The following is a 21,665-nucleotide window of genomic DNA, read 5'->3' as shown; positions in this document are numbered from 1 at the left end:
TGTGCCCAATCCTTTGCTCAAAGAATAGCAGTAATAGACATAAGACTACATGTCTGTGTTGAGTGCTATCATGGAGATGCCCCAACGTAGAAAGGGGAACAGAGGAAGATGTTGGTTCTGGAAATGCAGCTGGCCAGGGGTTTGTGTCCTTTCTTTATCACAGATACAGGGGGCTCTCTCCCAACACTGCCTTCTTGAAGAAACAATGCTTATCAGTCATGAACCTATACATAGTTTTGCTTCCCTGCCAGAAAGCAAAAAAATGAGGATAAGGAAGGTGGAAGAGGAAGAAAGGGGGAAGAACCAGAATCCAAGCTTATTCTACATCCCCTTTTCTAGTTATTCTCAAACAGTGAACATCCTGGAGGTAAAACAAGACACATTTAGCTTTTCGGTGCCATATCTTTTTCACTCAAGTGTCCTTGGAAACTGAGGCTCTGGTAGTGACTTTTGGACAAACAGAAAGATCCTGTAATGGTCTCAAATGTACTTATTACAGGAATAGGTCCTCTGTGTGCTATGTCTGATTCTATTCTATTCTATTCTATTCTATTCTATTCTATTCTATTCTATTCTATTCTATTCTATCCTATTCTATTCTGTGATTTTCACCTTCATTTCCAACACATAATCTTGATAAAAGTAAGAAAAGGAGAAGAAAAGGTACCAGTGCATTACAAAAACTGCATTTGAGAATCCTAATGTTCACTTCAAAGTGCAGTCTTCTTGGGTAAACATGCAGTCTGTTTGCATTTAATTCTTCCACACGAACCCTGCTAGAAAGTTAGCCAAATTGATAATCGATTCACATGATCTTTGCTCACTCATTTATTAAAACACACCAAACAGTTAATTCCCTTTTCTGTTGGGAGCTCTCACTGGTTCTACATGGCTTGAATGTTAAACAGCCACTCAGGGCTCAGGGAAAACAGCAGAGTCATTAGATGGTAACTGTTTCAAACTGTTCAAAACAAGTCTTAGAAATTAAGGGCTTCAGTGTCCCTTCAATAAGATCACTTTGGTGAATATTTATTGAACTGATAGCTGACAGATGATAAAGAAGATCTAGCCTGTAATCCCAGTGCTTTGGAGGCTAAGTTGGGAGGATCACATGAGGCTAGGAGTTTGAGACCAGCCTGGGCAAGATAGAGACCCCATTTCTTAAAATAAAAAAAAAAAATTAAACTTAGCTAGACATGGTAGCTACTTGGGAGGTTAAGGTGGGAGGATCACTTGAGCGCAGGAGTTCGAGGTTACAAAGAGCCATGATCACACCACTATACTACAGCCTGGGCAACAGAGTGAGACTCTGTTTCAAAAAAAAAAAAAAAAAAAAAAGAGTGGATTGGTCAACTAAAGAACTTGAAAGATCTCAAAAAAGCTCTAATTCAGTTGACCAATCCACTTCTTTATTCCTACTTCTTATACTTGAATAAGAGAAGAAAGAAGAGTTTTTGAATACCCTTCACTTCTCCAGCTATGGTATGAGCCCATTAGATACATTGGCCATAACTTACTAATACACTAATTCCCCACCAAGAGCCTCTATCTCTAGACAGGGAGATAGATATATAGCTGATGATAGATAGATAGATAGATAGATAGATAGATAGATAGATAGATAGATAGGCAGATAGATAGATAGATAGATAGATAGATAGATAGATAGATAGATAGGCAGATAGATAGATAGATAGGCAGATAGATAGATAGGCAAATACAGATATAGATATAGATATCAATATAGATGCTATAGATACAGATATAGATATAGATATAATCATCCTCCTCTTTAGCCTGGTCCAGAGGCTAATAACAGAGACTCTAAGTAAATTGTGGCACTGGAAGGAAGCCAACAAGTTATGAGATTCTATAGGTCAATCCTTTCTCTTCACACATGAGGACTTTGGGCTTTAGCAATTATTTGGTGGCCAATCTGCAACTCTTAGCCAAGTGTTTCAACTCCTAGGGTGATGCTCCAATTCCTCTGGCCCACAAACCTAGATGCAGTAATGAAGACATACCCTAGAGCTTTTCTAAAAAGCTTAGTTTAATTTTCCTACCTCACTGTGGTACAAATGTTAAGCTTTTCACTGACACTTAAGCTATTTTATTTTATTATTTTATTTTTGCATTTTATTTTTCATTCACTCATTCATTGTGCAATCATTGATGGAGATCCTACTGTGTGCCATGCATTGTGGTAAGGCTTTAGGAACATCAAAAATAAATTAATACTTTTCAGAATGATGGGGAATATCAATAGGTAATATTATTAAATTATAATTCAGTAAGTGGTAATGAAGATACTTAAGGAAAAATAAAAATGTGTAGATGTGATAACTAAACAAGAAAACACTAAAGCACCTAGTAAGTGCTCAATAAATGCAAGTTTATCTCCCCTGTGCAGTAGTTAAAAATGATAGCTTGCAAACCAACTGTCTCAGGACTTTCTGGGGAGCTTTATTTATATACTGGAGTGCAGCTCCGGAATCTTTATTTTTATTGCTCCCTAGGATGTTCTAACACACACTAAGTTTTAGGACTCCAGTTTGATCTAAAATAGCAGAAGAAACATCTCTCTGAGGAGCTTTACAGAGCTTCATAGGGAAGGTGATACTCAACTAAGTTTTTAAAGATAAGCAGGAATTTCAGACAAGTATTCACAAAGTTATAATGTGGAAAGAAATTACAATTTCTCTATAGAATTCACATGGTAGAACTAGGATCAGTATATAGGAGGTGAGGATGATTAATGGGTACCAAAAAATGATTAGAAAGATTGAATAAAAGCTAACATTTGCTAGCACAACAGGGTGACTACAGTCAATAATAACTTAATTGTATATTTTAAAATAACTTAAAGAATGTAACTTGTTTGTAACTAAAAAAAATGCTCAAGGGGATGGATACCCCATTCTCCATGATGTACTTATTTCACATGGCATGTCTATACCAAAACATCTTATGACCCCATAAATATGTACACCTACTATGTACCCACAAAAATTAAAAATTAAAAAAATAAAAATATTTTTTATTTTTTATTTTTTAATTAATTTTTTATTAAAAATAAAAATAAAAAAACAAGAAGTTTTTAGGGAGCTATTATAAAATATATGACCCACCTTGGAAGCATTTAAGCTGGGTTGGTTGACAAAAGTCCTTGGGTCTTTTCCACTTACTCACGTTTTTTCTACAGTGCCTATATTGGTTTTGCCAATGAATGAATAATAAATATAATTGAGTACATGAATAAATGAATGAATACATGCTATTGATTGTTTTCCTTTGTAAAATTGAAGACAGACTTTAAATCTACCCCTATTATTTATGTTTAAGAAACTGAGATCAAGGGCTTTTGAAACCTCATTCTCAACTAGCTTTTCACACAGAATATGCTCAAAAAATGTTTACAGAGTGCTGACTGAATCTCTATTAAATCCCAGCTTGTTAGTTCTTCCCATTGTTTCTAGAATTTTAGTCTCTTTGGTAGCCGAGTCCTGACAATTATAGAGGGAAGTGTAGAGACACTGAGCTCCAAGATCTCTCCAAACTCTGAAACTGATGATGCTATCAATGGGCAGAATTTCTACGAATTCACTAAAATTAAATTGAGTCTATTGAATACCCTAATGGCAGTCCACTTGTCCTCAGAGGGAAGCTTCAGAGAATAAAAGGGAAGCTGCTTTTCATGGTACTTACTTCAGCTCAATAACCAGGTGCTGAGTGTCTCCTCTGTGCCAAGAATGCGGAGTCCAGAGTTGAGCAAGGCATGACCTTGCCTCCAAGAGTTTGCCACATAGTACTAGTTGTTGCTTTCCTCTGCTACATATCTATACCTTTAGCCAACCAAACACAGGCCATACCCTTACATGAAAATTGTTTCCATGTTTAACTCAGATTTATCATGTGCCAAAAAAAAAAAAAAATGCATGGAATGAAAATGAGATAACAAACAAATAAATAATGGATTTTCTCCATAAAAAAGAATAGTTTTTCAGTGCTTGCCAGATTCCTTTGTCAATCCAAGACTTATAACTCAAAGCAAAAAAAGAGGATTGCTGAAATAGAGACAACTGAATGGCCCTTTCTACAGAAGTTTTAAGGGTAGATGTGTAAGAAAGTGACTGGGGCATGAGGAGGAAAAAGCATTAAGAGACTCAGGCTCTGCATTCCTGATACAGAAGCAGGTGGCTGCACACACGTCTGCTCCTCAATTGCTGAAGCAGTGGCTATTTAGCATCCTCCACTCTACTTCTCCAGCCCCAGGACAGCTACTTCTTGGGCACCAAAACATCACCACCAATCAGTGGCCTGACAGCCCTTGTACTTTTTCTGCAAATGAACAATAAAAAGGCTTTGATTCTTTCCTTCTGCAGGTGTCTACCTGAGCTCCAACACGTATAAGCTAAAATGATACTATTTGTTTTTGCACAAAATAAGAAATACCAAGGAAAAGTTTAAAAGAGCTACATTTTCTACTGAATAGCGAAGACAAGAATGATTTCTTTATTAAACAAAATTAAATATTTTCCAAGCTTTTATCCTTTTCTCTTTAACCCTCTTCAAGTTCAAATCTAATTTTTTTTAAGAACCACCAAATTGATTCTAAGAGAATAATTGCTAAGGCGTGAAAATACCGCCCGTATCCTGGAAACAGGCTATGCCATGGGTCGTTTCTTAATTTTCACCCTATTAGGGTAATTTCCTACCACCGTGGGTTTTTTTCCTGCAACAGTTCCTACATGCTGGCATCCTGGCTCCTTCACAGCTGCCTTGTCAAAGCAAAGGGAAAAGGGACCATTAACATGTTTGTGGAAATAGGTGCAACAATGCCACTGTTCTATTAGCCTGCAATAGGGTGGGGACAAGGGAAGGAAACAAAATTGTCACATGAGAGGGCTGGTCATTTTCAAGAACTTGGCTGCTGTGGCTATTTAATTTAACCTGCAATGATGCCTTTTATAAATCTAGTATCCTAAAATGAAAATAGGCAATTCACATATAAACTACAAAACACAATAAGCAAAAATGTTCAGCCTTCCCAAGTTAAGCAACAAAATGCAAGTTAAAAAAAAGAAAAAAGAAAAAACATGACACCATTATTTGCCTCTTAGCATTTTTTTAAATGATAAAATCAGATGCTTTGAGGGTCTAGTGAAAATGATATTTTTATACAATACTGATAGCACTGTAAATTTGAAAACTTGTTCTGGAAAGCAATTTACAATAAGTACTAACGGCTATGAAAATATTCATGCTCTTTGACCTGGTAATTCCAGTTACTAAAATCTATCCTAATAAAAGTATATAAAAAGTTGTATCTCCAAATATGTGCATTGCCCTTCCATTCACAATAGTGGAAAAATCAGAAACAATGTGCATGTATAGATGAACGGTTGAGTAAATTATAGTTTATCAACTAAAAGGACCATTAGAAAATAGCCTAGATCAGCACCTCACACATAGTAGGTACTCAACTGGGTTGAAATGTGTAAAATTACTTACAAAAAATTAAATGGAAAGTAAAATACAATATGCATGTATGCTTACTAATACTCGGACAATATGTATAAGGAAAAATATAGTCAATTTTCTACATTTTCAGTAATGTATTTTTTAATATTTTCATCCCAATTAAAAAAATATGAAACTAAACGAATCCACCTATTTCCCTGGATTTTGGTAAGCTGGGAAACCCCTTAGACTGCAGAGTGTAGATATGTATTACTACTCACGTCTTTCACTCAAATCAGCCTCCTGATAAAAGGAGGCCTAAGGGTCCCACAAAGAAAGGAAGAGTGCACAGGGCTTATGAACAGATATGGAAGACAGTCAGTTCAAAAATGTTACACTGCTGGTGATCATGATGAAGAAAAAGTGGTTCTTCCCTGGCACTATGTAGACCCTCCTAGTGAAAATTCCAGTTGCTTCAAATTCAGTGTGGAAGCTGAGACTCCAGTGTGGATGCACAGACAGCTAAGGGTGATTCCATAGGAACTGCAGAGTGAATGTCAACAAGGCCCTTTTTCGGGGGCCTACAATTAACTCTAAAAATGAGACATCTACCCTGGAAAAGCTTCTAGGCTAGGAAACCTGGCTAGAAGCCTGAATTGGATCCAGTTCTGTATACCATTAACTGTGAAGTTTCAGCAAATCATGTAACTTCTGTCTAAATCTCAGTTACCTCATTGGGTAAAATGAGCATAACAATCCCTGCCCTGGCTTCCTCACACGACTGTTAATAAGGATTGAAGGAACAAGTTCACTGGTGTATGAGAGTCCTGTGAACCATGATGTGCCATATCCAGGTAAAGAATGCTACTCATCAAGAAAAGAGACCTCAGTTTGCCACTTTGTGGCTCATTCTGGGTTTGCCAATTGTAGGGTCTACACAATCAAAAATCGAAGAGACGTTCATCAATTTCTAGCCTTTGGATAAAAACCAACCCTCTTCCAATACTCCTTTATTGCCCTATGATTGTTACCTGGAAGAAAATTATATAAAACAGTAAGAATGACACACACACACACAAAAATCTGTATATAAACAGTGGTATCTACTGGCAATAGGTTCAGAAGTGCAAAGTCTCATTTTCTTCCTTCCCTCAAATCTAGAAAAACCATTAGTGCCACTACAAAACTATTCTTTGTACCAACGGATATTAGGGCCCATCTAATAGTAGCTCGCAGTCAATGGGCGTGAGCAAGTTAAATAATGAAACCCCAGAGAAGCTACAAGAAAGGGAAATATCTGTTACGTGTGAGACACATGAAGTAACCTATAGTCAGTAACTTTCACGTAAAGCAGGCACTCTTCAAGTAGCATTCCCTAGAAGTGTATTCTTCCCAACAAAGATCAAGGATGTCTACAAAGCTTCTACTACTACCACCTACTCCCAGAAAGATTGAGAAACAAAGGACAGATTCCTGGGTAATAAGAACCACATCTTTTGCAGGAAGTGCACCGAAGGAGAGGAAATCTCCATTTTGTCTATAAGTACTTATTGAAAAAGTACTAACTACTGGGGACAAAACAGAGAAGCAGATAGACAAGGTCTCTGCCTTTTGCTCGAGCACCCTTCATTTTTATGTTGTGCAATCTACATAGTAGCAAATTAAGAACACAGAAATAAAGTTTATGAAGTTTTGCAACTAAAGTCCAAATTCTGGGTGGTCATGAAATAATGAAAATTCTCCACTGTTAGAATAAAAGTACCAATACAAAGACTTGTCCATTCTGAGGTGGGATGTAAATAGTATGGAATAAAGAAGGAATCAATAGCTGTAGGACACATTCCGGCCAGCATATACTCCTTTCTTATGTTAACAAGAGTTTTCTTTGCTTAAGGATCTGTAGTCCCCAATCCTAGCCTGTGTATTTTCAGTGAACCTGACACCAACCCAAGATATCAGAGGGTAGCACATGAATTAGATTAAGCCAATCAGCACACTCCGTCCCCCTGGCCACAGTGACTGGTTCAGGGATGGACACTAGACCCATATCAAGTCCATTAAGTCTGAGAAGACTTAATTCTAAGACATATATTTGGTAATATTTAGGGAATATTTCTGATTTCTTTCCCTCTGGAGATGACCTAAAGAGACACTGAGGTCTTAGATTTAAATCTTTTTTTTTTTTTTTTTGAAACACAGTTTCACACATGTTGCCTAGGCTGGAGTGCAGTGGCACAATCTAGGCGCACTGCAACCTCTGCCTCCTGGGTTCAAGTGATTCTCCAGCCTCAGCCTCCCGAGTAGCTGGGATTACAGGCATCCACCACCATATTTTGTATTTTTAGTAGAGATGGGGCTTCGCCATATTGACCAGGCTGGTCTCAAACTCCTGACCTCAGGTGATCCACCTGCCTTGGCCTCCCAAAGTGCTGGGATGACAGGCGTGAGCCACCACACCTGGACAGATTTAAGTCTTTAGTCCATTTTGATTTGATTTGGTTTCTGTATATGGCAAGCAATAGGGGTCTAATTTCATTCTTTTGCATATTGATTCAGTTTCCCAATTTATTGAAGAGACTGTCTTTTCCCCAGTGTATGTTCTTGGCACCTTTGTTAAAAACGAGTTCACTATAGGTGTGTGGATTTGTTTCTGCATTCTCTATTCTGTCCCATTGTTTTATGTGTCTGTTTTTATGTCAGTACCATGCTGTTTTGGTTACTATAGCTCTATAGTATAATTTGAAGTCAGGTAATGGGATTACTCTAATTTTTTCTTTTTATTTATTTATTTATTTATTTATTTATTTTTAAATTTATTTATTATTATTATACTTTAAGTTGTAGGGTACATGTACATAACGTGCAGGTTTGTTACATATGTATACTTGTGCCATGTTGGTGTGCTGCACCCATCAACTCGTCATTTACATCAGGTATAACTCCCAATGCAATCCCTCCCCCCTCCGCCTTCCCCATGATAGGCCCCGGTGTGTGATGTTCCCCTTCCTGAGTCCTAGTGATCTCATTGTTCAGTTCCCACCTATGAGTGAGAACATGCAGTGTTTGGTTTTCTGTTCTTGTGATAGTTTGCTAAGAATGATGGTTTCCAGCTGCATCCATGTCCCTACAAAGGACACAAACTCATCCTTTTTGATGGCTGCATAGTATTCCATGGTGTATATGTGCCACATATTCTTAATCCAATCTGTCACTGATGGACATTTGGGTTGATTCCAAGTCTTTGCTATTGTGAATAGTGCTGCAATAAACATACGTGTGCATGTGTCTTTATAGCAGCATGATTTATAATCCTTTGGGTATATACCCAGTAATGGGATGGCTGGGTCATATGGTACATTTAGTTCTAGATCCTTGAGGAATCGCCATACTGTTTTCCATAATGGTTGAACTAGTTTACAATCCCACCAACAGTGTAAAAGTGTTCCTATTTCTCCACATCCTCTCCAACACCTGTTGTTTCCAGACTTTTTAATGATCGCCATTCTAACTGGTGTGAGATGGTATCTCATTGTGGTTTTGATTTGCATTTCTCTGATGGCCAGTGATGATGAGCATTTTTTCATGTGTCTGTTGGCTGTATGAATGTCTTCTTTTGAGAAATGTCTGTTCATATCCTTTGCCCACTTTTTGATGGGGTTGTTTGTTTTTTTCTTGTAAATTTGTTTGAGTTCTTTGTAGGTTCTGGATATTAGTCCTTTGTCAGATGAGTAGATTGCAAAAATTTTCTCCCATTCTGTAGGTTGTCTGTTCACTCTGATGGTAGTTTCTTTTGCTGTGCAGAAGCTCTTTAGTTTAATTAGATCCCATTTGTCAATTTTGGCTTTTGCTGCTGTTGCTTTTGGTGTTTTCGACATGAAGTCTTTGCCCATGCCTATGTCCTGAATGGTACTACTAGGTTTTCCTCTAGGATTTTTATGGTATTAGGTCTAACATTTAAGTCTCTAATCCATCTTGAATTAATTTTCATATAAGGAGTAAGGAAAGGATCCAGTTTCAGGTTTCTACTTATGGCTAGCCAATTTTCCCAGCACCATTTATTAAATAGGGAATCCTTTCCCCATTTCTTGTTTCTCTCAGGTTTGTCAAAGATCAGATGGCTGTAGATGTGTGGTATTATTTCTGAGGACTCTGTTCTGTTCCATTGGTCTATATCTCTGTTTTGGTACCAGTACCATGCTGTTTTGGTTACTGTAGCCTTGTAGTATAGTTTGAAGTCAGGTAGCGTGATGCCTCCAGCTTTGTTCTTTTGACTTAGGATTGTCTTGGAGATGCGGGCTCTTTTTTGGTTCCATATGAACTTTAAAGCAGTTTTTTCCAATTCTGTGAAGAAACTCATTGGTAGCTTGATGGGGATGGCATTGAATCTATAAATTACCTTGGGCAGTATGGCCATTTTCACGATATTGATTCTTCCTATCCATGAGCATGATATGTTCTTCCATTTGTTTGTGTCCTCTTTTATTTCACTGAGCAGTGGTTTGTATTTCTCCTTGAAGAGGTCCTTTACATCCCTTGTAAGTTGGATTCCTAGGTATTTTATTCTCTTTGAAGCAATTGTGAATGGAAGTTCATTCCTGATTTGGCTCTCTGTTTGTCTGTTACTGGTGTATAAGAGTGCTTGTGATTTTTGCACATTAATTTTGTATCCTGAGACTTTGCTGAAGTTGCTTATCAGCTTAAGGAGATTTTGGGCTGAGACAATGGGGTTTTCTAAATATACAATCATGTCATCTGCAAACAGGGACAATTTGACTTCTTCTTTTCCTAACTGAATACCCTTGATTTCTTTCTCTTGCCTGATTGCCCTAGCCAGAACTTCCAACACTATGTTGAATAGGAGTGGTGAGAGAGGGCATCCCTGTCTTGTGCCAGTTTTCAAAGGGAATTTTTCCAGTTTTTGCCCATTCAGTATGATATTGGCTGTGGGTTTGTCATAAATAGCTCTTATGATTTTGAGGTACGTTCCATCAATACCGAATTTATTGAGCGTTTTTAGCATGAAGGGCTGTTGAATTTTGTCAAAAGCCTTTTCTGCATCTACTGAGATAATCATGTGGTTCTTGTCTTTGGTTCTGTTTATATGCTGGATTATGTTTATTGATTTGCGAATGTTGAACCAGCCTTGCATCCCAGGGATGAAGCCCACTTGATCATGGTGGATAAGCTTTTTGATGTGTTGCTGAATCCGGTTTGCCAGTATTTTATTGAGGATTTTTGCATCGATGTTCATCAGGGATATTGGTCTAAAATTCTCTTTTTTTGTTGTGTCTCTGCCAGGCTTTGATATCAGGATGATGTTGGCCTCATAAAATGAGTTAGGGAGGATTCCCTCTTTTTCTATTGATTGGAATAGTTTCAGAAGGAATGGTACCAGCTCCTCCTTGTACCTCTGGTAGAATTCAGCTGTGAATCCATCTGGTCCTGGACTTTTTTTGGTTGGTAGGCTATTAATTATTGCCTCAATTTCAGAGCCTGCTATTGGTCTATTCAGGGATTCAACTTCTTCCTGGTTTAGTCTTGGAAGAGTGTAAGTGTCCAGGAAATTATCCATTTCTTCTAGATTTTCCAGTTTATTTGCATAGAGGTGTTTATAGTATTCTCTGATGGTAGTTTGTATTTCTGTGGGGTCGGTGGTGATATCCCCTTTATCATTTTTAATTGCGTCAATTTGGTTCTTCTCTCTTTTCTTTATTAGTCTTGCTAGTGGTCTGTCAATTTTGTTGATATTTTCAAAAAACCAACTCCTGGATTCATTGATTTTTTGGAGGGTTTTTTGTGTCTCTATCTCCTTCAGTTCTGCTCTGATCTTAGTTATTTCTTGCCTTCTGCTAGCTTTCGAATGTGTTTGCTCTAGCTTCTCTAGTTCTTTTAATTGCGATGTTAGAGTGTCAATTTTAGATCTTTCCTGCTTTCTCTTGTGGGCATTTAGTGCTATAAATTTCCCTCTACACACTGCTTTAAATGTGTCCCAGAGATTCTGGTATGTTGTATCTTTGTTCTCATTGGTTTCAAAGAACATCTTTATTTCTGCCTTCATTTCGTTATGTACCCAGTAGTCATTCAGGAGCAGGTTGTTCAGTTTCCATGTAGTTGAGCGGTTTTGATTGAGTTTCGTAGTCCTGAGTTCTAGTTTGATTGCACTGTGGTCTGAGAGACAGTTTGTTATAATTTCTGTTCTTGTACATTTGCTGAGGAGTGCTTTACTTCCAATTACGTGGTCAGTTTTGGAGTAAGTACGATGTGGTGCTGAGAAGAATGTATATTCTGTTGATTTGGGGTGGAGAGTTCTATAGATGTCTATTAGGTCTGCTTGCTGCAGAGATGAGTTCAATTCCTGGATATCCTTGTTAACTTTCTGTCTGGTTGATCTGTCTAATGTTGACAGTGGAGTGTTGAAGTCTCCCATTATTATTGTATGGGAGTCTAAGTCTCTTTGTAAGTCTCTAAGGACTTGCTTGATGAATCTGGGTGCTCCTGTATTGGGTGCATATATATTTAGGATAGTTAGCTCTTCCTGTTGAATTGATCCCTTTACCATTATGTAATGGCCTTCTTTGTCTCTTTTGATCTTTGATGGTTTAAAGTCTGTTTTATCAGAGACTAGTATTGCAACCCCCGCTGTTTTTTGTTCTCCATTTGCTTGGTAAATCTTCCTCCATCCCTTTATTTTGAGCCTATGTATGTCTCTGCATGTGAGGTGGGTCTCCTGAATACAGCAGACTGATGGGTCTTGACTCTTTATCCAGTTTGCCAGTCTGTGTCTTTTAATTGGAGCATTTAGTCCATTTACATTTAAGGTTAAGATTGTTATGTGTGAACTTGATCCTGCCATTATGATATTAACTGGTTATTTTGCTCGTTAGTTGATGCAGTTTCTTCCTTGCCTCGATGGTCTTTACATGTTTTTGCAATGTCTGGTACCAGTTGTTCCTTTCCATGTTTAGTGCTTCCTTCAGGGTCTCTTGTAAGGCAGGCCTAGTGGTGACAAAATCTCTAAGCATTTGCTTATCTGTAAAGGATTTTATTTCTCCTTCACTTATGAAACTTAGTTTGGCTGGATATGAAATTCTGGGTTTAAAATTCTTTTCTTTAAGAATGTTGAATATTGGCCCCCACTCTCTTCTGGCTTGGAGAGTTTCTGCCGAGAGATCTGCTGTTAGTCTGATGGGCTTCCCTTTGTGGGTAACTCGACCTTTCTCTCTGGCTGCCCTTAAGATTTTTTCCTTCATTTCAACTTTGGTGAATCTGGCAATTATGTGTCTTGGAGTTGCTCTTCTCGAGGAGTATCTTTGTGGCGTTCTCTGTATTTCCTGGATTTGAATGTTGGCCTGCCCTACTAGGTTGGGGAAGTTCTCCTGGATGATATCCTGAAGAGTGTTTTCCAACTTGGTTCCATTTTCCCCCTCACTTTCAGGCACCCCAATCAGACGTAGATTTGGTCTTTTTATATAATCCCATACTTCTTGCAGGCTTTGTTCATTTCTTTTTCTTCTTTTTTCTTTTGGTTTCTCTTCTCGCTTCATTTCATTCATTTGATCCTCAATCGCTGATACTCTTTCTTCCAGTTGATCGAGTCGGTTACTGAAGCTTGTGCATTTGTCACGTATTTCTCGTGTCATGGTTTTCATCTCTTTCATTTCGTTTATGACCTTCTCTGCATTAATTACTCTAGCCATCAATTCTTCCACTTTTTTTTCAAGATTTTTAGTTTCTTTGCGCTGGGTACGTAATTCCTCCTTTAGCTCTGAGAAATTTGATGGACTGAAGCCTTCTTCTCTCATCTCGTCAAAGTCATTCTCCGTCCAGCTTTGATCCGTTGCTGGTGATGAGCTGCGCTCCTTTGCCGGGGGAGATGCGCTCTTATTTTTTGAATTTCCAGCTTTTCTGCCCTGCTTTTCCCCCATCTTTGTGGTTTTATCTGCCTCTGGTCTTTGATGATGGTGATGTACTGATGGGGTTTTGGTGTAGGTGTCCTTCCTGTTTGATAGTTTTCCTTCTAACAGTCAGGACCCTCAGCTGTAGGTCTGTTGGAGATTGCTTGAGGTCCACTCCAGACCCTGTTTGCCTGGGTATCAGCAGCAGAGGCTGCAGAAGATAGAATATTTCTGAACAGCAATTTTACCTGTCTGATTCTTGCTTTGGAAGCTTCCTCTCAGGGGTGTACTCCACCCTGTGAGGTGTAGGGTGTCAGACTGCCCCTGGTGGGGGATGTCTCCCAGTTAGGCTACTCAGGGGTCAGGGACCCACTTGAGCAGGGAGTCTGTCCCTTCTCAGATCTCAACCTCCATGTTGGGAGATCCACTGCTCTCTTCAAAGCTGTCAGACAGAGTCGTTTGCATCTGCAGAGGTTTCGGCTGAGTTTGTTATTGTTTACTGTGCCCTGTCCCCAGGGGTGGAGTCTACAGAGACAGGCAGGTTTCCTTGAGCTGCTGTGAGCTCCACCCAGTTCGAGCTTCCCAGCGGCTTTGTTTACCTACTTAAGCCTCAGCAATGGCGGGCGCCCCTTCCCTCAGCCTCTCTGCTGCCTTGCCGGTAGATCACAGACTGCTGTGCTAGCAATGAGGGAGGCTCAGTGGGTGTGGGACCCTCCCGGCCAGGTGTGGGATATGATCTCCTGGTGTGCCTGTTTGCTTAAAGTGCAGTATTGGGGTGGGAGTTACCCGATTTTCTAGGTGTTGTGTGTCTCAGTTCCCCTGGCTAGGAAAAGGGATTCCCTTCCCCCTTGCGCTTCCCAGGTGAGGCAATGCCTCGCCCTGCTTCAGCTCTCGCTGGTCGGGCTGCAGCAGCTGACCAGCACCGATCGTCCGGCACTCCCCAGTGAGATGAACCCAGTACCTCAGTTGAAAATGCAGAAATCACCAGTCTTTTGTGTCGCTCGCGCTGGGAGTTGGAGACTGGAGCTGTTCCTATTCGGCCATCTTGCTCTGCCCTTACCTAATTTTTTCTTTTGGCTTAGGATAGTTTTGGCTATTCTGGGTCTTCTGTGGTTCCATATACATTTTAAAAATTTTTTTCTATATCTGTGAAGAATGTCATTGAATTTTCATAGGGATTACATTGAATCTGTATATGACTTACAATATTTATTGTTCTAATCCAAGAACATAGAAAATTTTTCCATTTTTCTGTGTCCTTTTTAATTTCTTTCATCAGTGTTTCATAGTTTTCATTACAGAGATATTTAACTTTTCTAGTTAGTTCCCAGGTATTTAATTTCATTTGTGACTATTGTAAATGGGATTACTTTTAAAATTTCTTTTTCACATAGTTCACTCTTGGCATATAGAAATGCTACTGATTTTTGTATGCTGATATTGCATCCTGCAACTTTACTAAATTTGTTTATCAATTCTAATAGTTTTCTTATGGATTCCTTATATTTTTCCAAATAAGATAATATCATCTGCAAACAAGGATAATTTGACTTCTTCCTTTCAAGTTTGGATGCCCTTTGCTCTAGCTAGGACTTTCAGTACTATTTTGAATAACAGTGCTGACAGTGGGCATCCTTGTAATGTTCCAGGTTTTAGAGGAAAGGTTTTCACTTTTTCCCCATTCAGTATGATACTAACTATGGTTCTATTGTATATGGCTTTTATTATGTTGAGATATTTCCTTCTATCCCCAGTTTTTTGAGGAATTTTATCATGAAGTGATGTCTAGTTTTATCAAATGCTTTTCTAGCATCAATTGAAATGATCATATTATTTTTATCCTTCATTCTGTTGATATGATGTATCACATTCATTGATTTGCATAAGTTGAGCCATCCTTGCATCCCTGGGAGAAATCCTCCTTGGTCTTGATGACTAATCTTTCTAATACATTGTTGAATTTGGTTTGCTAGTATTTTGTTGATAATTTTTACATCAACATTCATGCAGATATTGGGCTATCATTTTTTTTGTTGTTGATGTGTCTTTGTCTGGTTTGGTATCAGAGTAATATTAGCCTCATAGAATGAGTTTGGAAGTATTCCCTCCTCTATTTTTCAGAGTAGTTTGATTTGAATTTCTATTAGTTCTTTAAATGTTTGGTAGAATTCAGCAGCAAAACCATGAGGTCCCAGGCTTTTTATCTTACTGGGAGACTTTTTATGATGGCTTCAATCTCATTATTTGCAATTGGTCTGTTCAGCTTTTGGATTTCCTCCAACTTAAACCTTAGAAAGTTGTATATATCTAGGAGTTTGTCCATTCCTTCTAGATTTTCCAACTTATTGTCATACAGTTGCTCATAGTAGCCACTATGAATTGTAATGTCTCCATTTTCATATCTGATTTTATTTATTTGTATCTTCTCTCTTTTTTCTTAGTTAGTCTGGCTAAAGGTTTGTCACTTTTGTTTAACTTTTCTACAAACCAACTTTTTGTTTCATTGGTCCCTTGGATTTTTTTTATTTCAATTTCATTTATTTCTGCCCTGATTTTTTTCTTTCGTTACTTCTGCTCATTCTGAATTTGGTTTATTCTTTCTTTTCTAGTTCTTTAAGATGTACTGTTAGATTGTTCATTTGGAGTTTTTCTTCTGAAAATGTACACACTTATAACTATAAACTTATCTCTTAGTACTGCTTTTGCTGTATCCCATAGGTTTTGGTTGTGTTTCCATTATCAATTGTTTCAAGAAATTTTTTAATTTCCATCTTAATTTCTTCATTGACACACTGGTCATTCAGGAGCATACTCTTTAATTTCCATGTATTTGTACAATTTCCAAAATTCCTCTTCTTATTAATTTCTACTTTTATTTCATTGTGGTCAGAGAAGATGTTTGATATTATTTCAATTTTTTTAATGTTTAAAGACTTGTTTTGTGACCTAACATATGGTCTATCCTTCAGAATGATTTACATACTGAGAAAAAGAATGTGTATTCTGCAGCTCTTGGATGAAACGTTCTGTAAATACCTATTAGATCCATGTGATCTTTAGTGCAGTCTGATGTTTGTTGATTTTCTGTCTGGGAGATCCATCTAATGCTGAAAGTGGGGTCTTAAAGTCTCCCACTATTATTGTATGTGGTCCTATCTCCTTCTTCAGCTCTAATAATATTTTATACATACAGGTAATGTATTGAGTTTCACCTGAAGCCAGCAAGTCTCAGAGACTCACCCAAGGCCCTCAACATAGTACCTGGGTATCAGTGCTGGTTATTCAGGGTCCAAGGGTGCTTCAGTTAGCAAGTGATGAATGCTACCAAGACTGGGTCCTTTCCTTCAAGGCAGTGGGTTCCCTTCTGGCCCAGGGTGTGTCTAAAAATCTCATCTGGAATCTAGGGCCTAGAATGGGGGCCTCACAACTCTACCTGGTGCTCTATCCTGCTGTGGCTGAGTTGGCATCCAGGATGCAAGACAGAGTCCTTCCCTCTCTTCCCCCTCCTCTCCTGAAGCAGAAAAAAAATTGTCTCTTTTGGACCCTCAAGCTCTACAGCCTAGGGTTAGAGGAGGGGAGATGCCAGCACTCTCTTGGTTTTCCCAGCTGGTGTCTCAGTAGGTTGCATCCCCTTCTGCCCCACTGTCCACTGTCCACTGCCTACGGGCCTGTTTCAGTACTAGGACTTGCCTAAGAGTTTCAGTCCTTACGGGTTAGCCTTTCACATTTACTTGGAGACACAGTGCACTGGAGCCCTCTGTGGTGAGGTTTGCAGGCATTCAAGCTCCAACCTATCACTGAGATTTACAATTCCCCTCTGGCTAGGGCTGGTTTAAAAGCTCCCTCCGTGGGCAGGCACCAGCTGAGTTTGTTCGCATTTTTGCTTCTGCTTTAACAGGATAGCACTGAGTTCAATGCCTCACAATTGCTGTGTTCTTCCTACCTCAGTGCTCAGAGATGTTCTCTCCACCAAGGTCCCCATTGCAGAGGGTAGGAAGGGGTGGTATCCATGAAGACTCCAAACTGTTCTTTCCACCTTTTCAGTGCATCTTTCAGTAATATGAAGTTAAAAAGTTAAAATCAGGTACTGTGAATGCTCACCAGGTTTTCTGTTTTTATGAAAGTGTTTTTTCCGTGTAGATAGTTGTTTACTTGGTGTCCTTGTGGGGACTGGGCTGGGAACAATTGGTGAAGCCTTCTATTCAGCCATCTTGCTCCATCCTCTCTAATTCCAAGAAGGGGTTTTTGTTTTGTCTTGTTTTAACGTGCTCTGCTATACTTATCAACTTTCAAAAAATATTTTTCCTTTCTCTGTCTAAAGTGTTTTTATATTTTAGAAAACTCATATTCCTTGTGACCTCTCAAAAAACTGCTGGGCCATTAAAGCCCCGTTATGATACTTCCTATGACTGTCTAAACTCAGGTCCGTGCCTTCAAGACATGTACAATCTAGTTGTAAAGAAAAGACTCACTGGAAACAATAGAGTGAATTGGTTTTAAAGTGGGGATCCAAAGTTATAAATTCTGCTAAAGGCCAAAGGAGAAGGCATTATTGAGACTGGATATTTGGGGAGGTTTTTCCAGAGTAGACAGGAATTTACAGTGGCCTTAAATCATAAAGATTAGAATTAATGGAAAGAGAATTCTAGGTGGGAGAAAATAGGTAAACAATAAGAGGGAAGTGGGAGTGGGCATGGCTCACAATAAGCACACAGAAGAAAAGAGAATCTGTGAAGAGGAGTTGTGTATGTGTAATCAGGCATTGACACACAGAAGTTTCAGGAATTGTTGCAATGAAACCTTTATAAAATAAGAAAACAATTTCAATAAGTAAAATATATTAGATATTGAACTAGACTCTAGTAAGTTTTGAATTAGATTTCAGAGTAAGGAAGAATGCTTAATGTTGACAATCTAAACCTTGATTTCTGGGCAGGTGGATAGAGATGAATACATTTCACAGGACTACCTTCAAGCATGAAGCAGCATGAAAACAATGTTAGCTATAATTAACGTTAAATTTACTTATTGCCAGGAACATTGCTAACACTTTACATACATTATTTCACTTAATCATCTCAACAACTCTGCAAGACAAATATTATTATATTCTACATTTTATAGTTGAAGATATTGAGGTTCAAGAAAATTAAGGAACTCGGTCCTAGCTAGGCTGTGATTTGCAAAAATATGTGTGTGTGTGTGTGTGTGTATATATATATATATAGTGTGTGTGTGTACACTGACACACACACATATATACAGAGAGATTTCATAACACCAGAAATTGTGCTTTTGACTACTGATATAATATGGATATTTGTCCCTTTTAAATCTCTTGTTCAAATGTGATCCTCAATGTTGGAGGTGGGGCCTAGTAGGAAGTGTTAGTGTCATGGGGTGGATCCTTTATGAATGGCTTGGTGCTTTCCCTGTGATAATCAATGAGTTTTCACTCTATTAGTTCAGGAAAGAGCTGGTTGTTAAAAGAGCTTGGCACCCCCCCTTCTCTTTTTTCCTCTCTCAACATGTGACATGCCTGCCCCACCCTCGCCTTCTGCCAAGAGTAAAAGATTCCTGAGGCCTCACCAGAAGCTGAGCAGATGTTGATGCCATGCTTGTACAGCCTCCAGAACTGTGAACCAAACAAACCTCTTTTCTTTATAAATTACCCAGTCTTGGGTACTCCTTTATGGGAATGCAAAGTGGACTAAAACAACTACTATTCTAACATATATAAGAATTAGTTGGGTTGCATATAGGGTAAAAACAAATAGATACAAGTGGTTTTAAAAAGCAGTAACAGAAGTCCTAAGGCTTCTTTTTGTACCAGGTATCAATCCAACTGGATGTGGGAAGGCAGGTCCAAATACTCCAGAGCTGGGACACAGGAATCCAGGGTCGTGGGTGACGGGAACAGCTTAGTGTTAAGGGGCCCTAACCAGTTGCTATTTATCAACAAGTGCAAAAATATTTTAGTATTTTAACAACTTGCATGGCCATTCCACTGTGTACTGGGAAAAAAGGCAGCCCAGTATATGACCCCACTCATCCTTACCACACAGTCCCCCGGATTCCCACTGTTAGCCGAATGCATCCAACACCACAAGTGAGACAAGCAAAGCACCAGCTGGATTAAAGGGTCCTCATTTATTCTCCACTGCATGACCATCTGTCTCACACCTGGCAAGGGAAAGGTGGAAACGAGAGAAAGAAAAAGAAGAAGATAAGTTAGAAAGAATAGAGTAATTGATTGTTTTATTTGATCTTAAAACAAGTCAACCAGAACGTACCTCCTCCAGTTCCTAGCAGGCTGCAATTCCATATAAGAATAAACTTAGTGAGATGGTGATAATGTCACTAGAAGAGTTGCTTAAGCAGAAAAGGTTATTTTACATGGAAGTTAAAAGCAAGATGTGCTGTGAGTAGATGTGCTCGGTGTAAAAAATCAGTTCTTGCAAAATTAACAGTTGAACATTGGGAGTTATGTTCAACTGTTAATTTTGCAAGAACTGATTTTTTACACCGATATACCTGAGGTAAATGACGAGTTGATGGGTACTGACGAGTTGATGGGTGCAGCACAGCAACATGACACAAGTATACATATGTAACAAACCTGCACGTTATGCACATGTACCCTAGAACTTAAAGTATAATAATAATAAAAAATTAAAAATTAACAGTTGAATTATATTCATTGCATTTTAAAGGTAAAGTATTCATAAATTCATATAATGAAAAGAGCAAAAAATAAATTCAAATTCTCAGACCAAGCCACCATTCTTCAAACTTTGAAAAATGTAGACTGGTTTTTATTGCAATTATTTTAAATCTTAACAATACTTTCTGGAAAAGTGAAGGCTTTAGGCAGTAACCTTCTAATAGCACAAATAAAATCTTTTCTTATGAGACTTTAAGTTCAACATGCAGGGTAAGAAATTTTTACAATTGCATTGATCATTTGAACTCTAGGGCTCCTGATCCTGAGGGCACATATTTTGCTCCTCATTAACCAGAAAAAAGTAAGGATGGTATACCACTTATTTTAAAACCTATTTTCTAAAGATTGAATATGAAAAACATGGTCATTTTCTTCAATTTGAACATGATTTCTTCTATTTGCATGTAATTTCATAAAATGATTATTTTAAATGGTTGTGCTTTTAGTCATAACCTTGTAAGGGGGTAAAGCAGTGTGGGAGGGGATTTGAAAATGGTAAACTTTTATGTCGAACTGGACTTTCAACTGAAGGTTACAGCTGGGTGTTGAAAATGACATCATAATCCTTTTGATGACCCATATGGATCTCATTGGTAATAATCTGTATTGACCACTAGAATGGTTTTGTTTATAGAATTATCTACTAGCCTTCTATTTTCTCTTTTGAAGAAACAGTTTTGAGAGCCCTCAGCTAAATAGGGGTTCCAGGATCAGAGCTGTAAGCAACGCTGCCCTGATGGGAAATGAAGGGGAGCTGAACTTCGGCGTTTACAGTGTGCCTTTCACAGGATCCTTCTTTTGCCTGGCAGACAGTCTAATGACTAGTTGTTCAACCTGTGATCAGATAGTTTCTCACACAGGAAACTTGTTTATACTGGCCGACATCCCTGTGGCTCTCGTCTGACCCATGTCCAGTTTATGCCTGCCTGACCATTGCTCCAGTGCTGGGAGCCCAACCGAGTTCTTGCCTGTATCCTGAAGAAAACCTGGTCTGGGGTAGCCCCTATTTCTTCAGATGGAAAATACAAATTCAGTACACCACTAGAATACGAAACAAGTTCAAAGATTTTTACTTACAGCTCCTGGGCAAAGAGGATAATGAGTTGGAAGGGCAGTCCTCCATCCCTGGGTCACACAAGGCAGGAATGAAGAGTCCGGCTGAGAGAGGAGAAAGAAAAAGAGAGAGAGTGATGCATGCAATGACTAGCAGTATTTATAAGGGATTAGACTGTGGATCACTTTAAGTTTGAGGGCAGATGCCTAGTGGTTCATTTAAAGGAAGCAGGAAAGAAGACAGCCCTACCTGCTAGGCAGGAAGGATGCCTCTAAGTTCTTCTCTTAGAGGAACTTAGAGAAGTTCCTCAAGCCAGTGGCTGTGGTATAGAGCTGGAAGCTGTGTCCAGGGTGATTGAGCCCTACTTCTGATATGAGAAAATTAGGGTGCTGTGGCAACATAAAATTATAAGAATTCACTATGGAGACCTTTTTTTGAATTTTTATTTTACTATTTGGAAAATCATCCACAAGAGCTACCTGTGGACTTTATTTTCAGTGTCTATGGAATGCCAAACACAGGGTGAGGTGTC

General features: G+C 38.6%; 1 long non-coding RNA gene across 1 annotated transcript in view; it reads right to left on the bottom strand.

Moving 5' to 3' along the window:
* LOC144339449 (uncharacterized) overlaps nucleotides 1–21,237 on the bottom strand; it is a 158,411-nt gene extending 137,174 nt beyond the window's left edge. Inside the window, exon 1 of the long non-coding RNA XR_013414472.1 lies at nucleotides 21,157–21,237. This is a non-coding gene — a long non-coding RNA (uncharacterized LOC144339449). The remainder of the gene's footprint in view (nucleotides 1–21,156) is intronic.
* Nucleotides 21,238–21,665: the final 428 nt, after the last annotated feature.

Source organism: Macaca mulatta, chromosome 2, assembly GCF_049350105.2.
Source record: "Macaca mulatta isolate MMU2019108-1 chromosome 2, T2T-MMU8v2.0, whole genome shotgun sequence".
Taxonomy (NCBI): domain Eukaryota; kingdom Metazoa; phylum Chordata; class Mammalia; order Primates; family Cercopithecidae; genus Macaca; species Macaca mulatta.
This window is presented reverse-complemented; position numbering and strand designations above follow the sequence as displayed.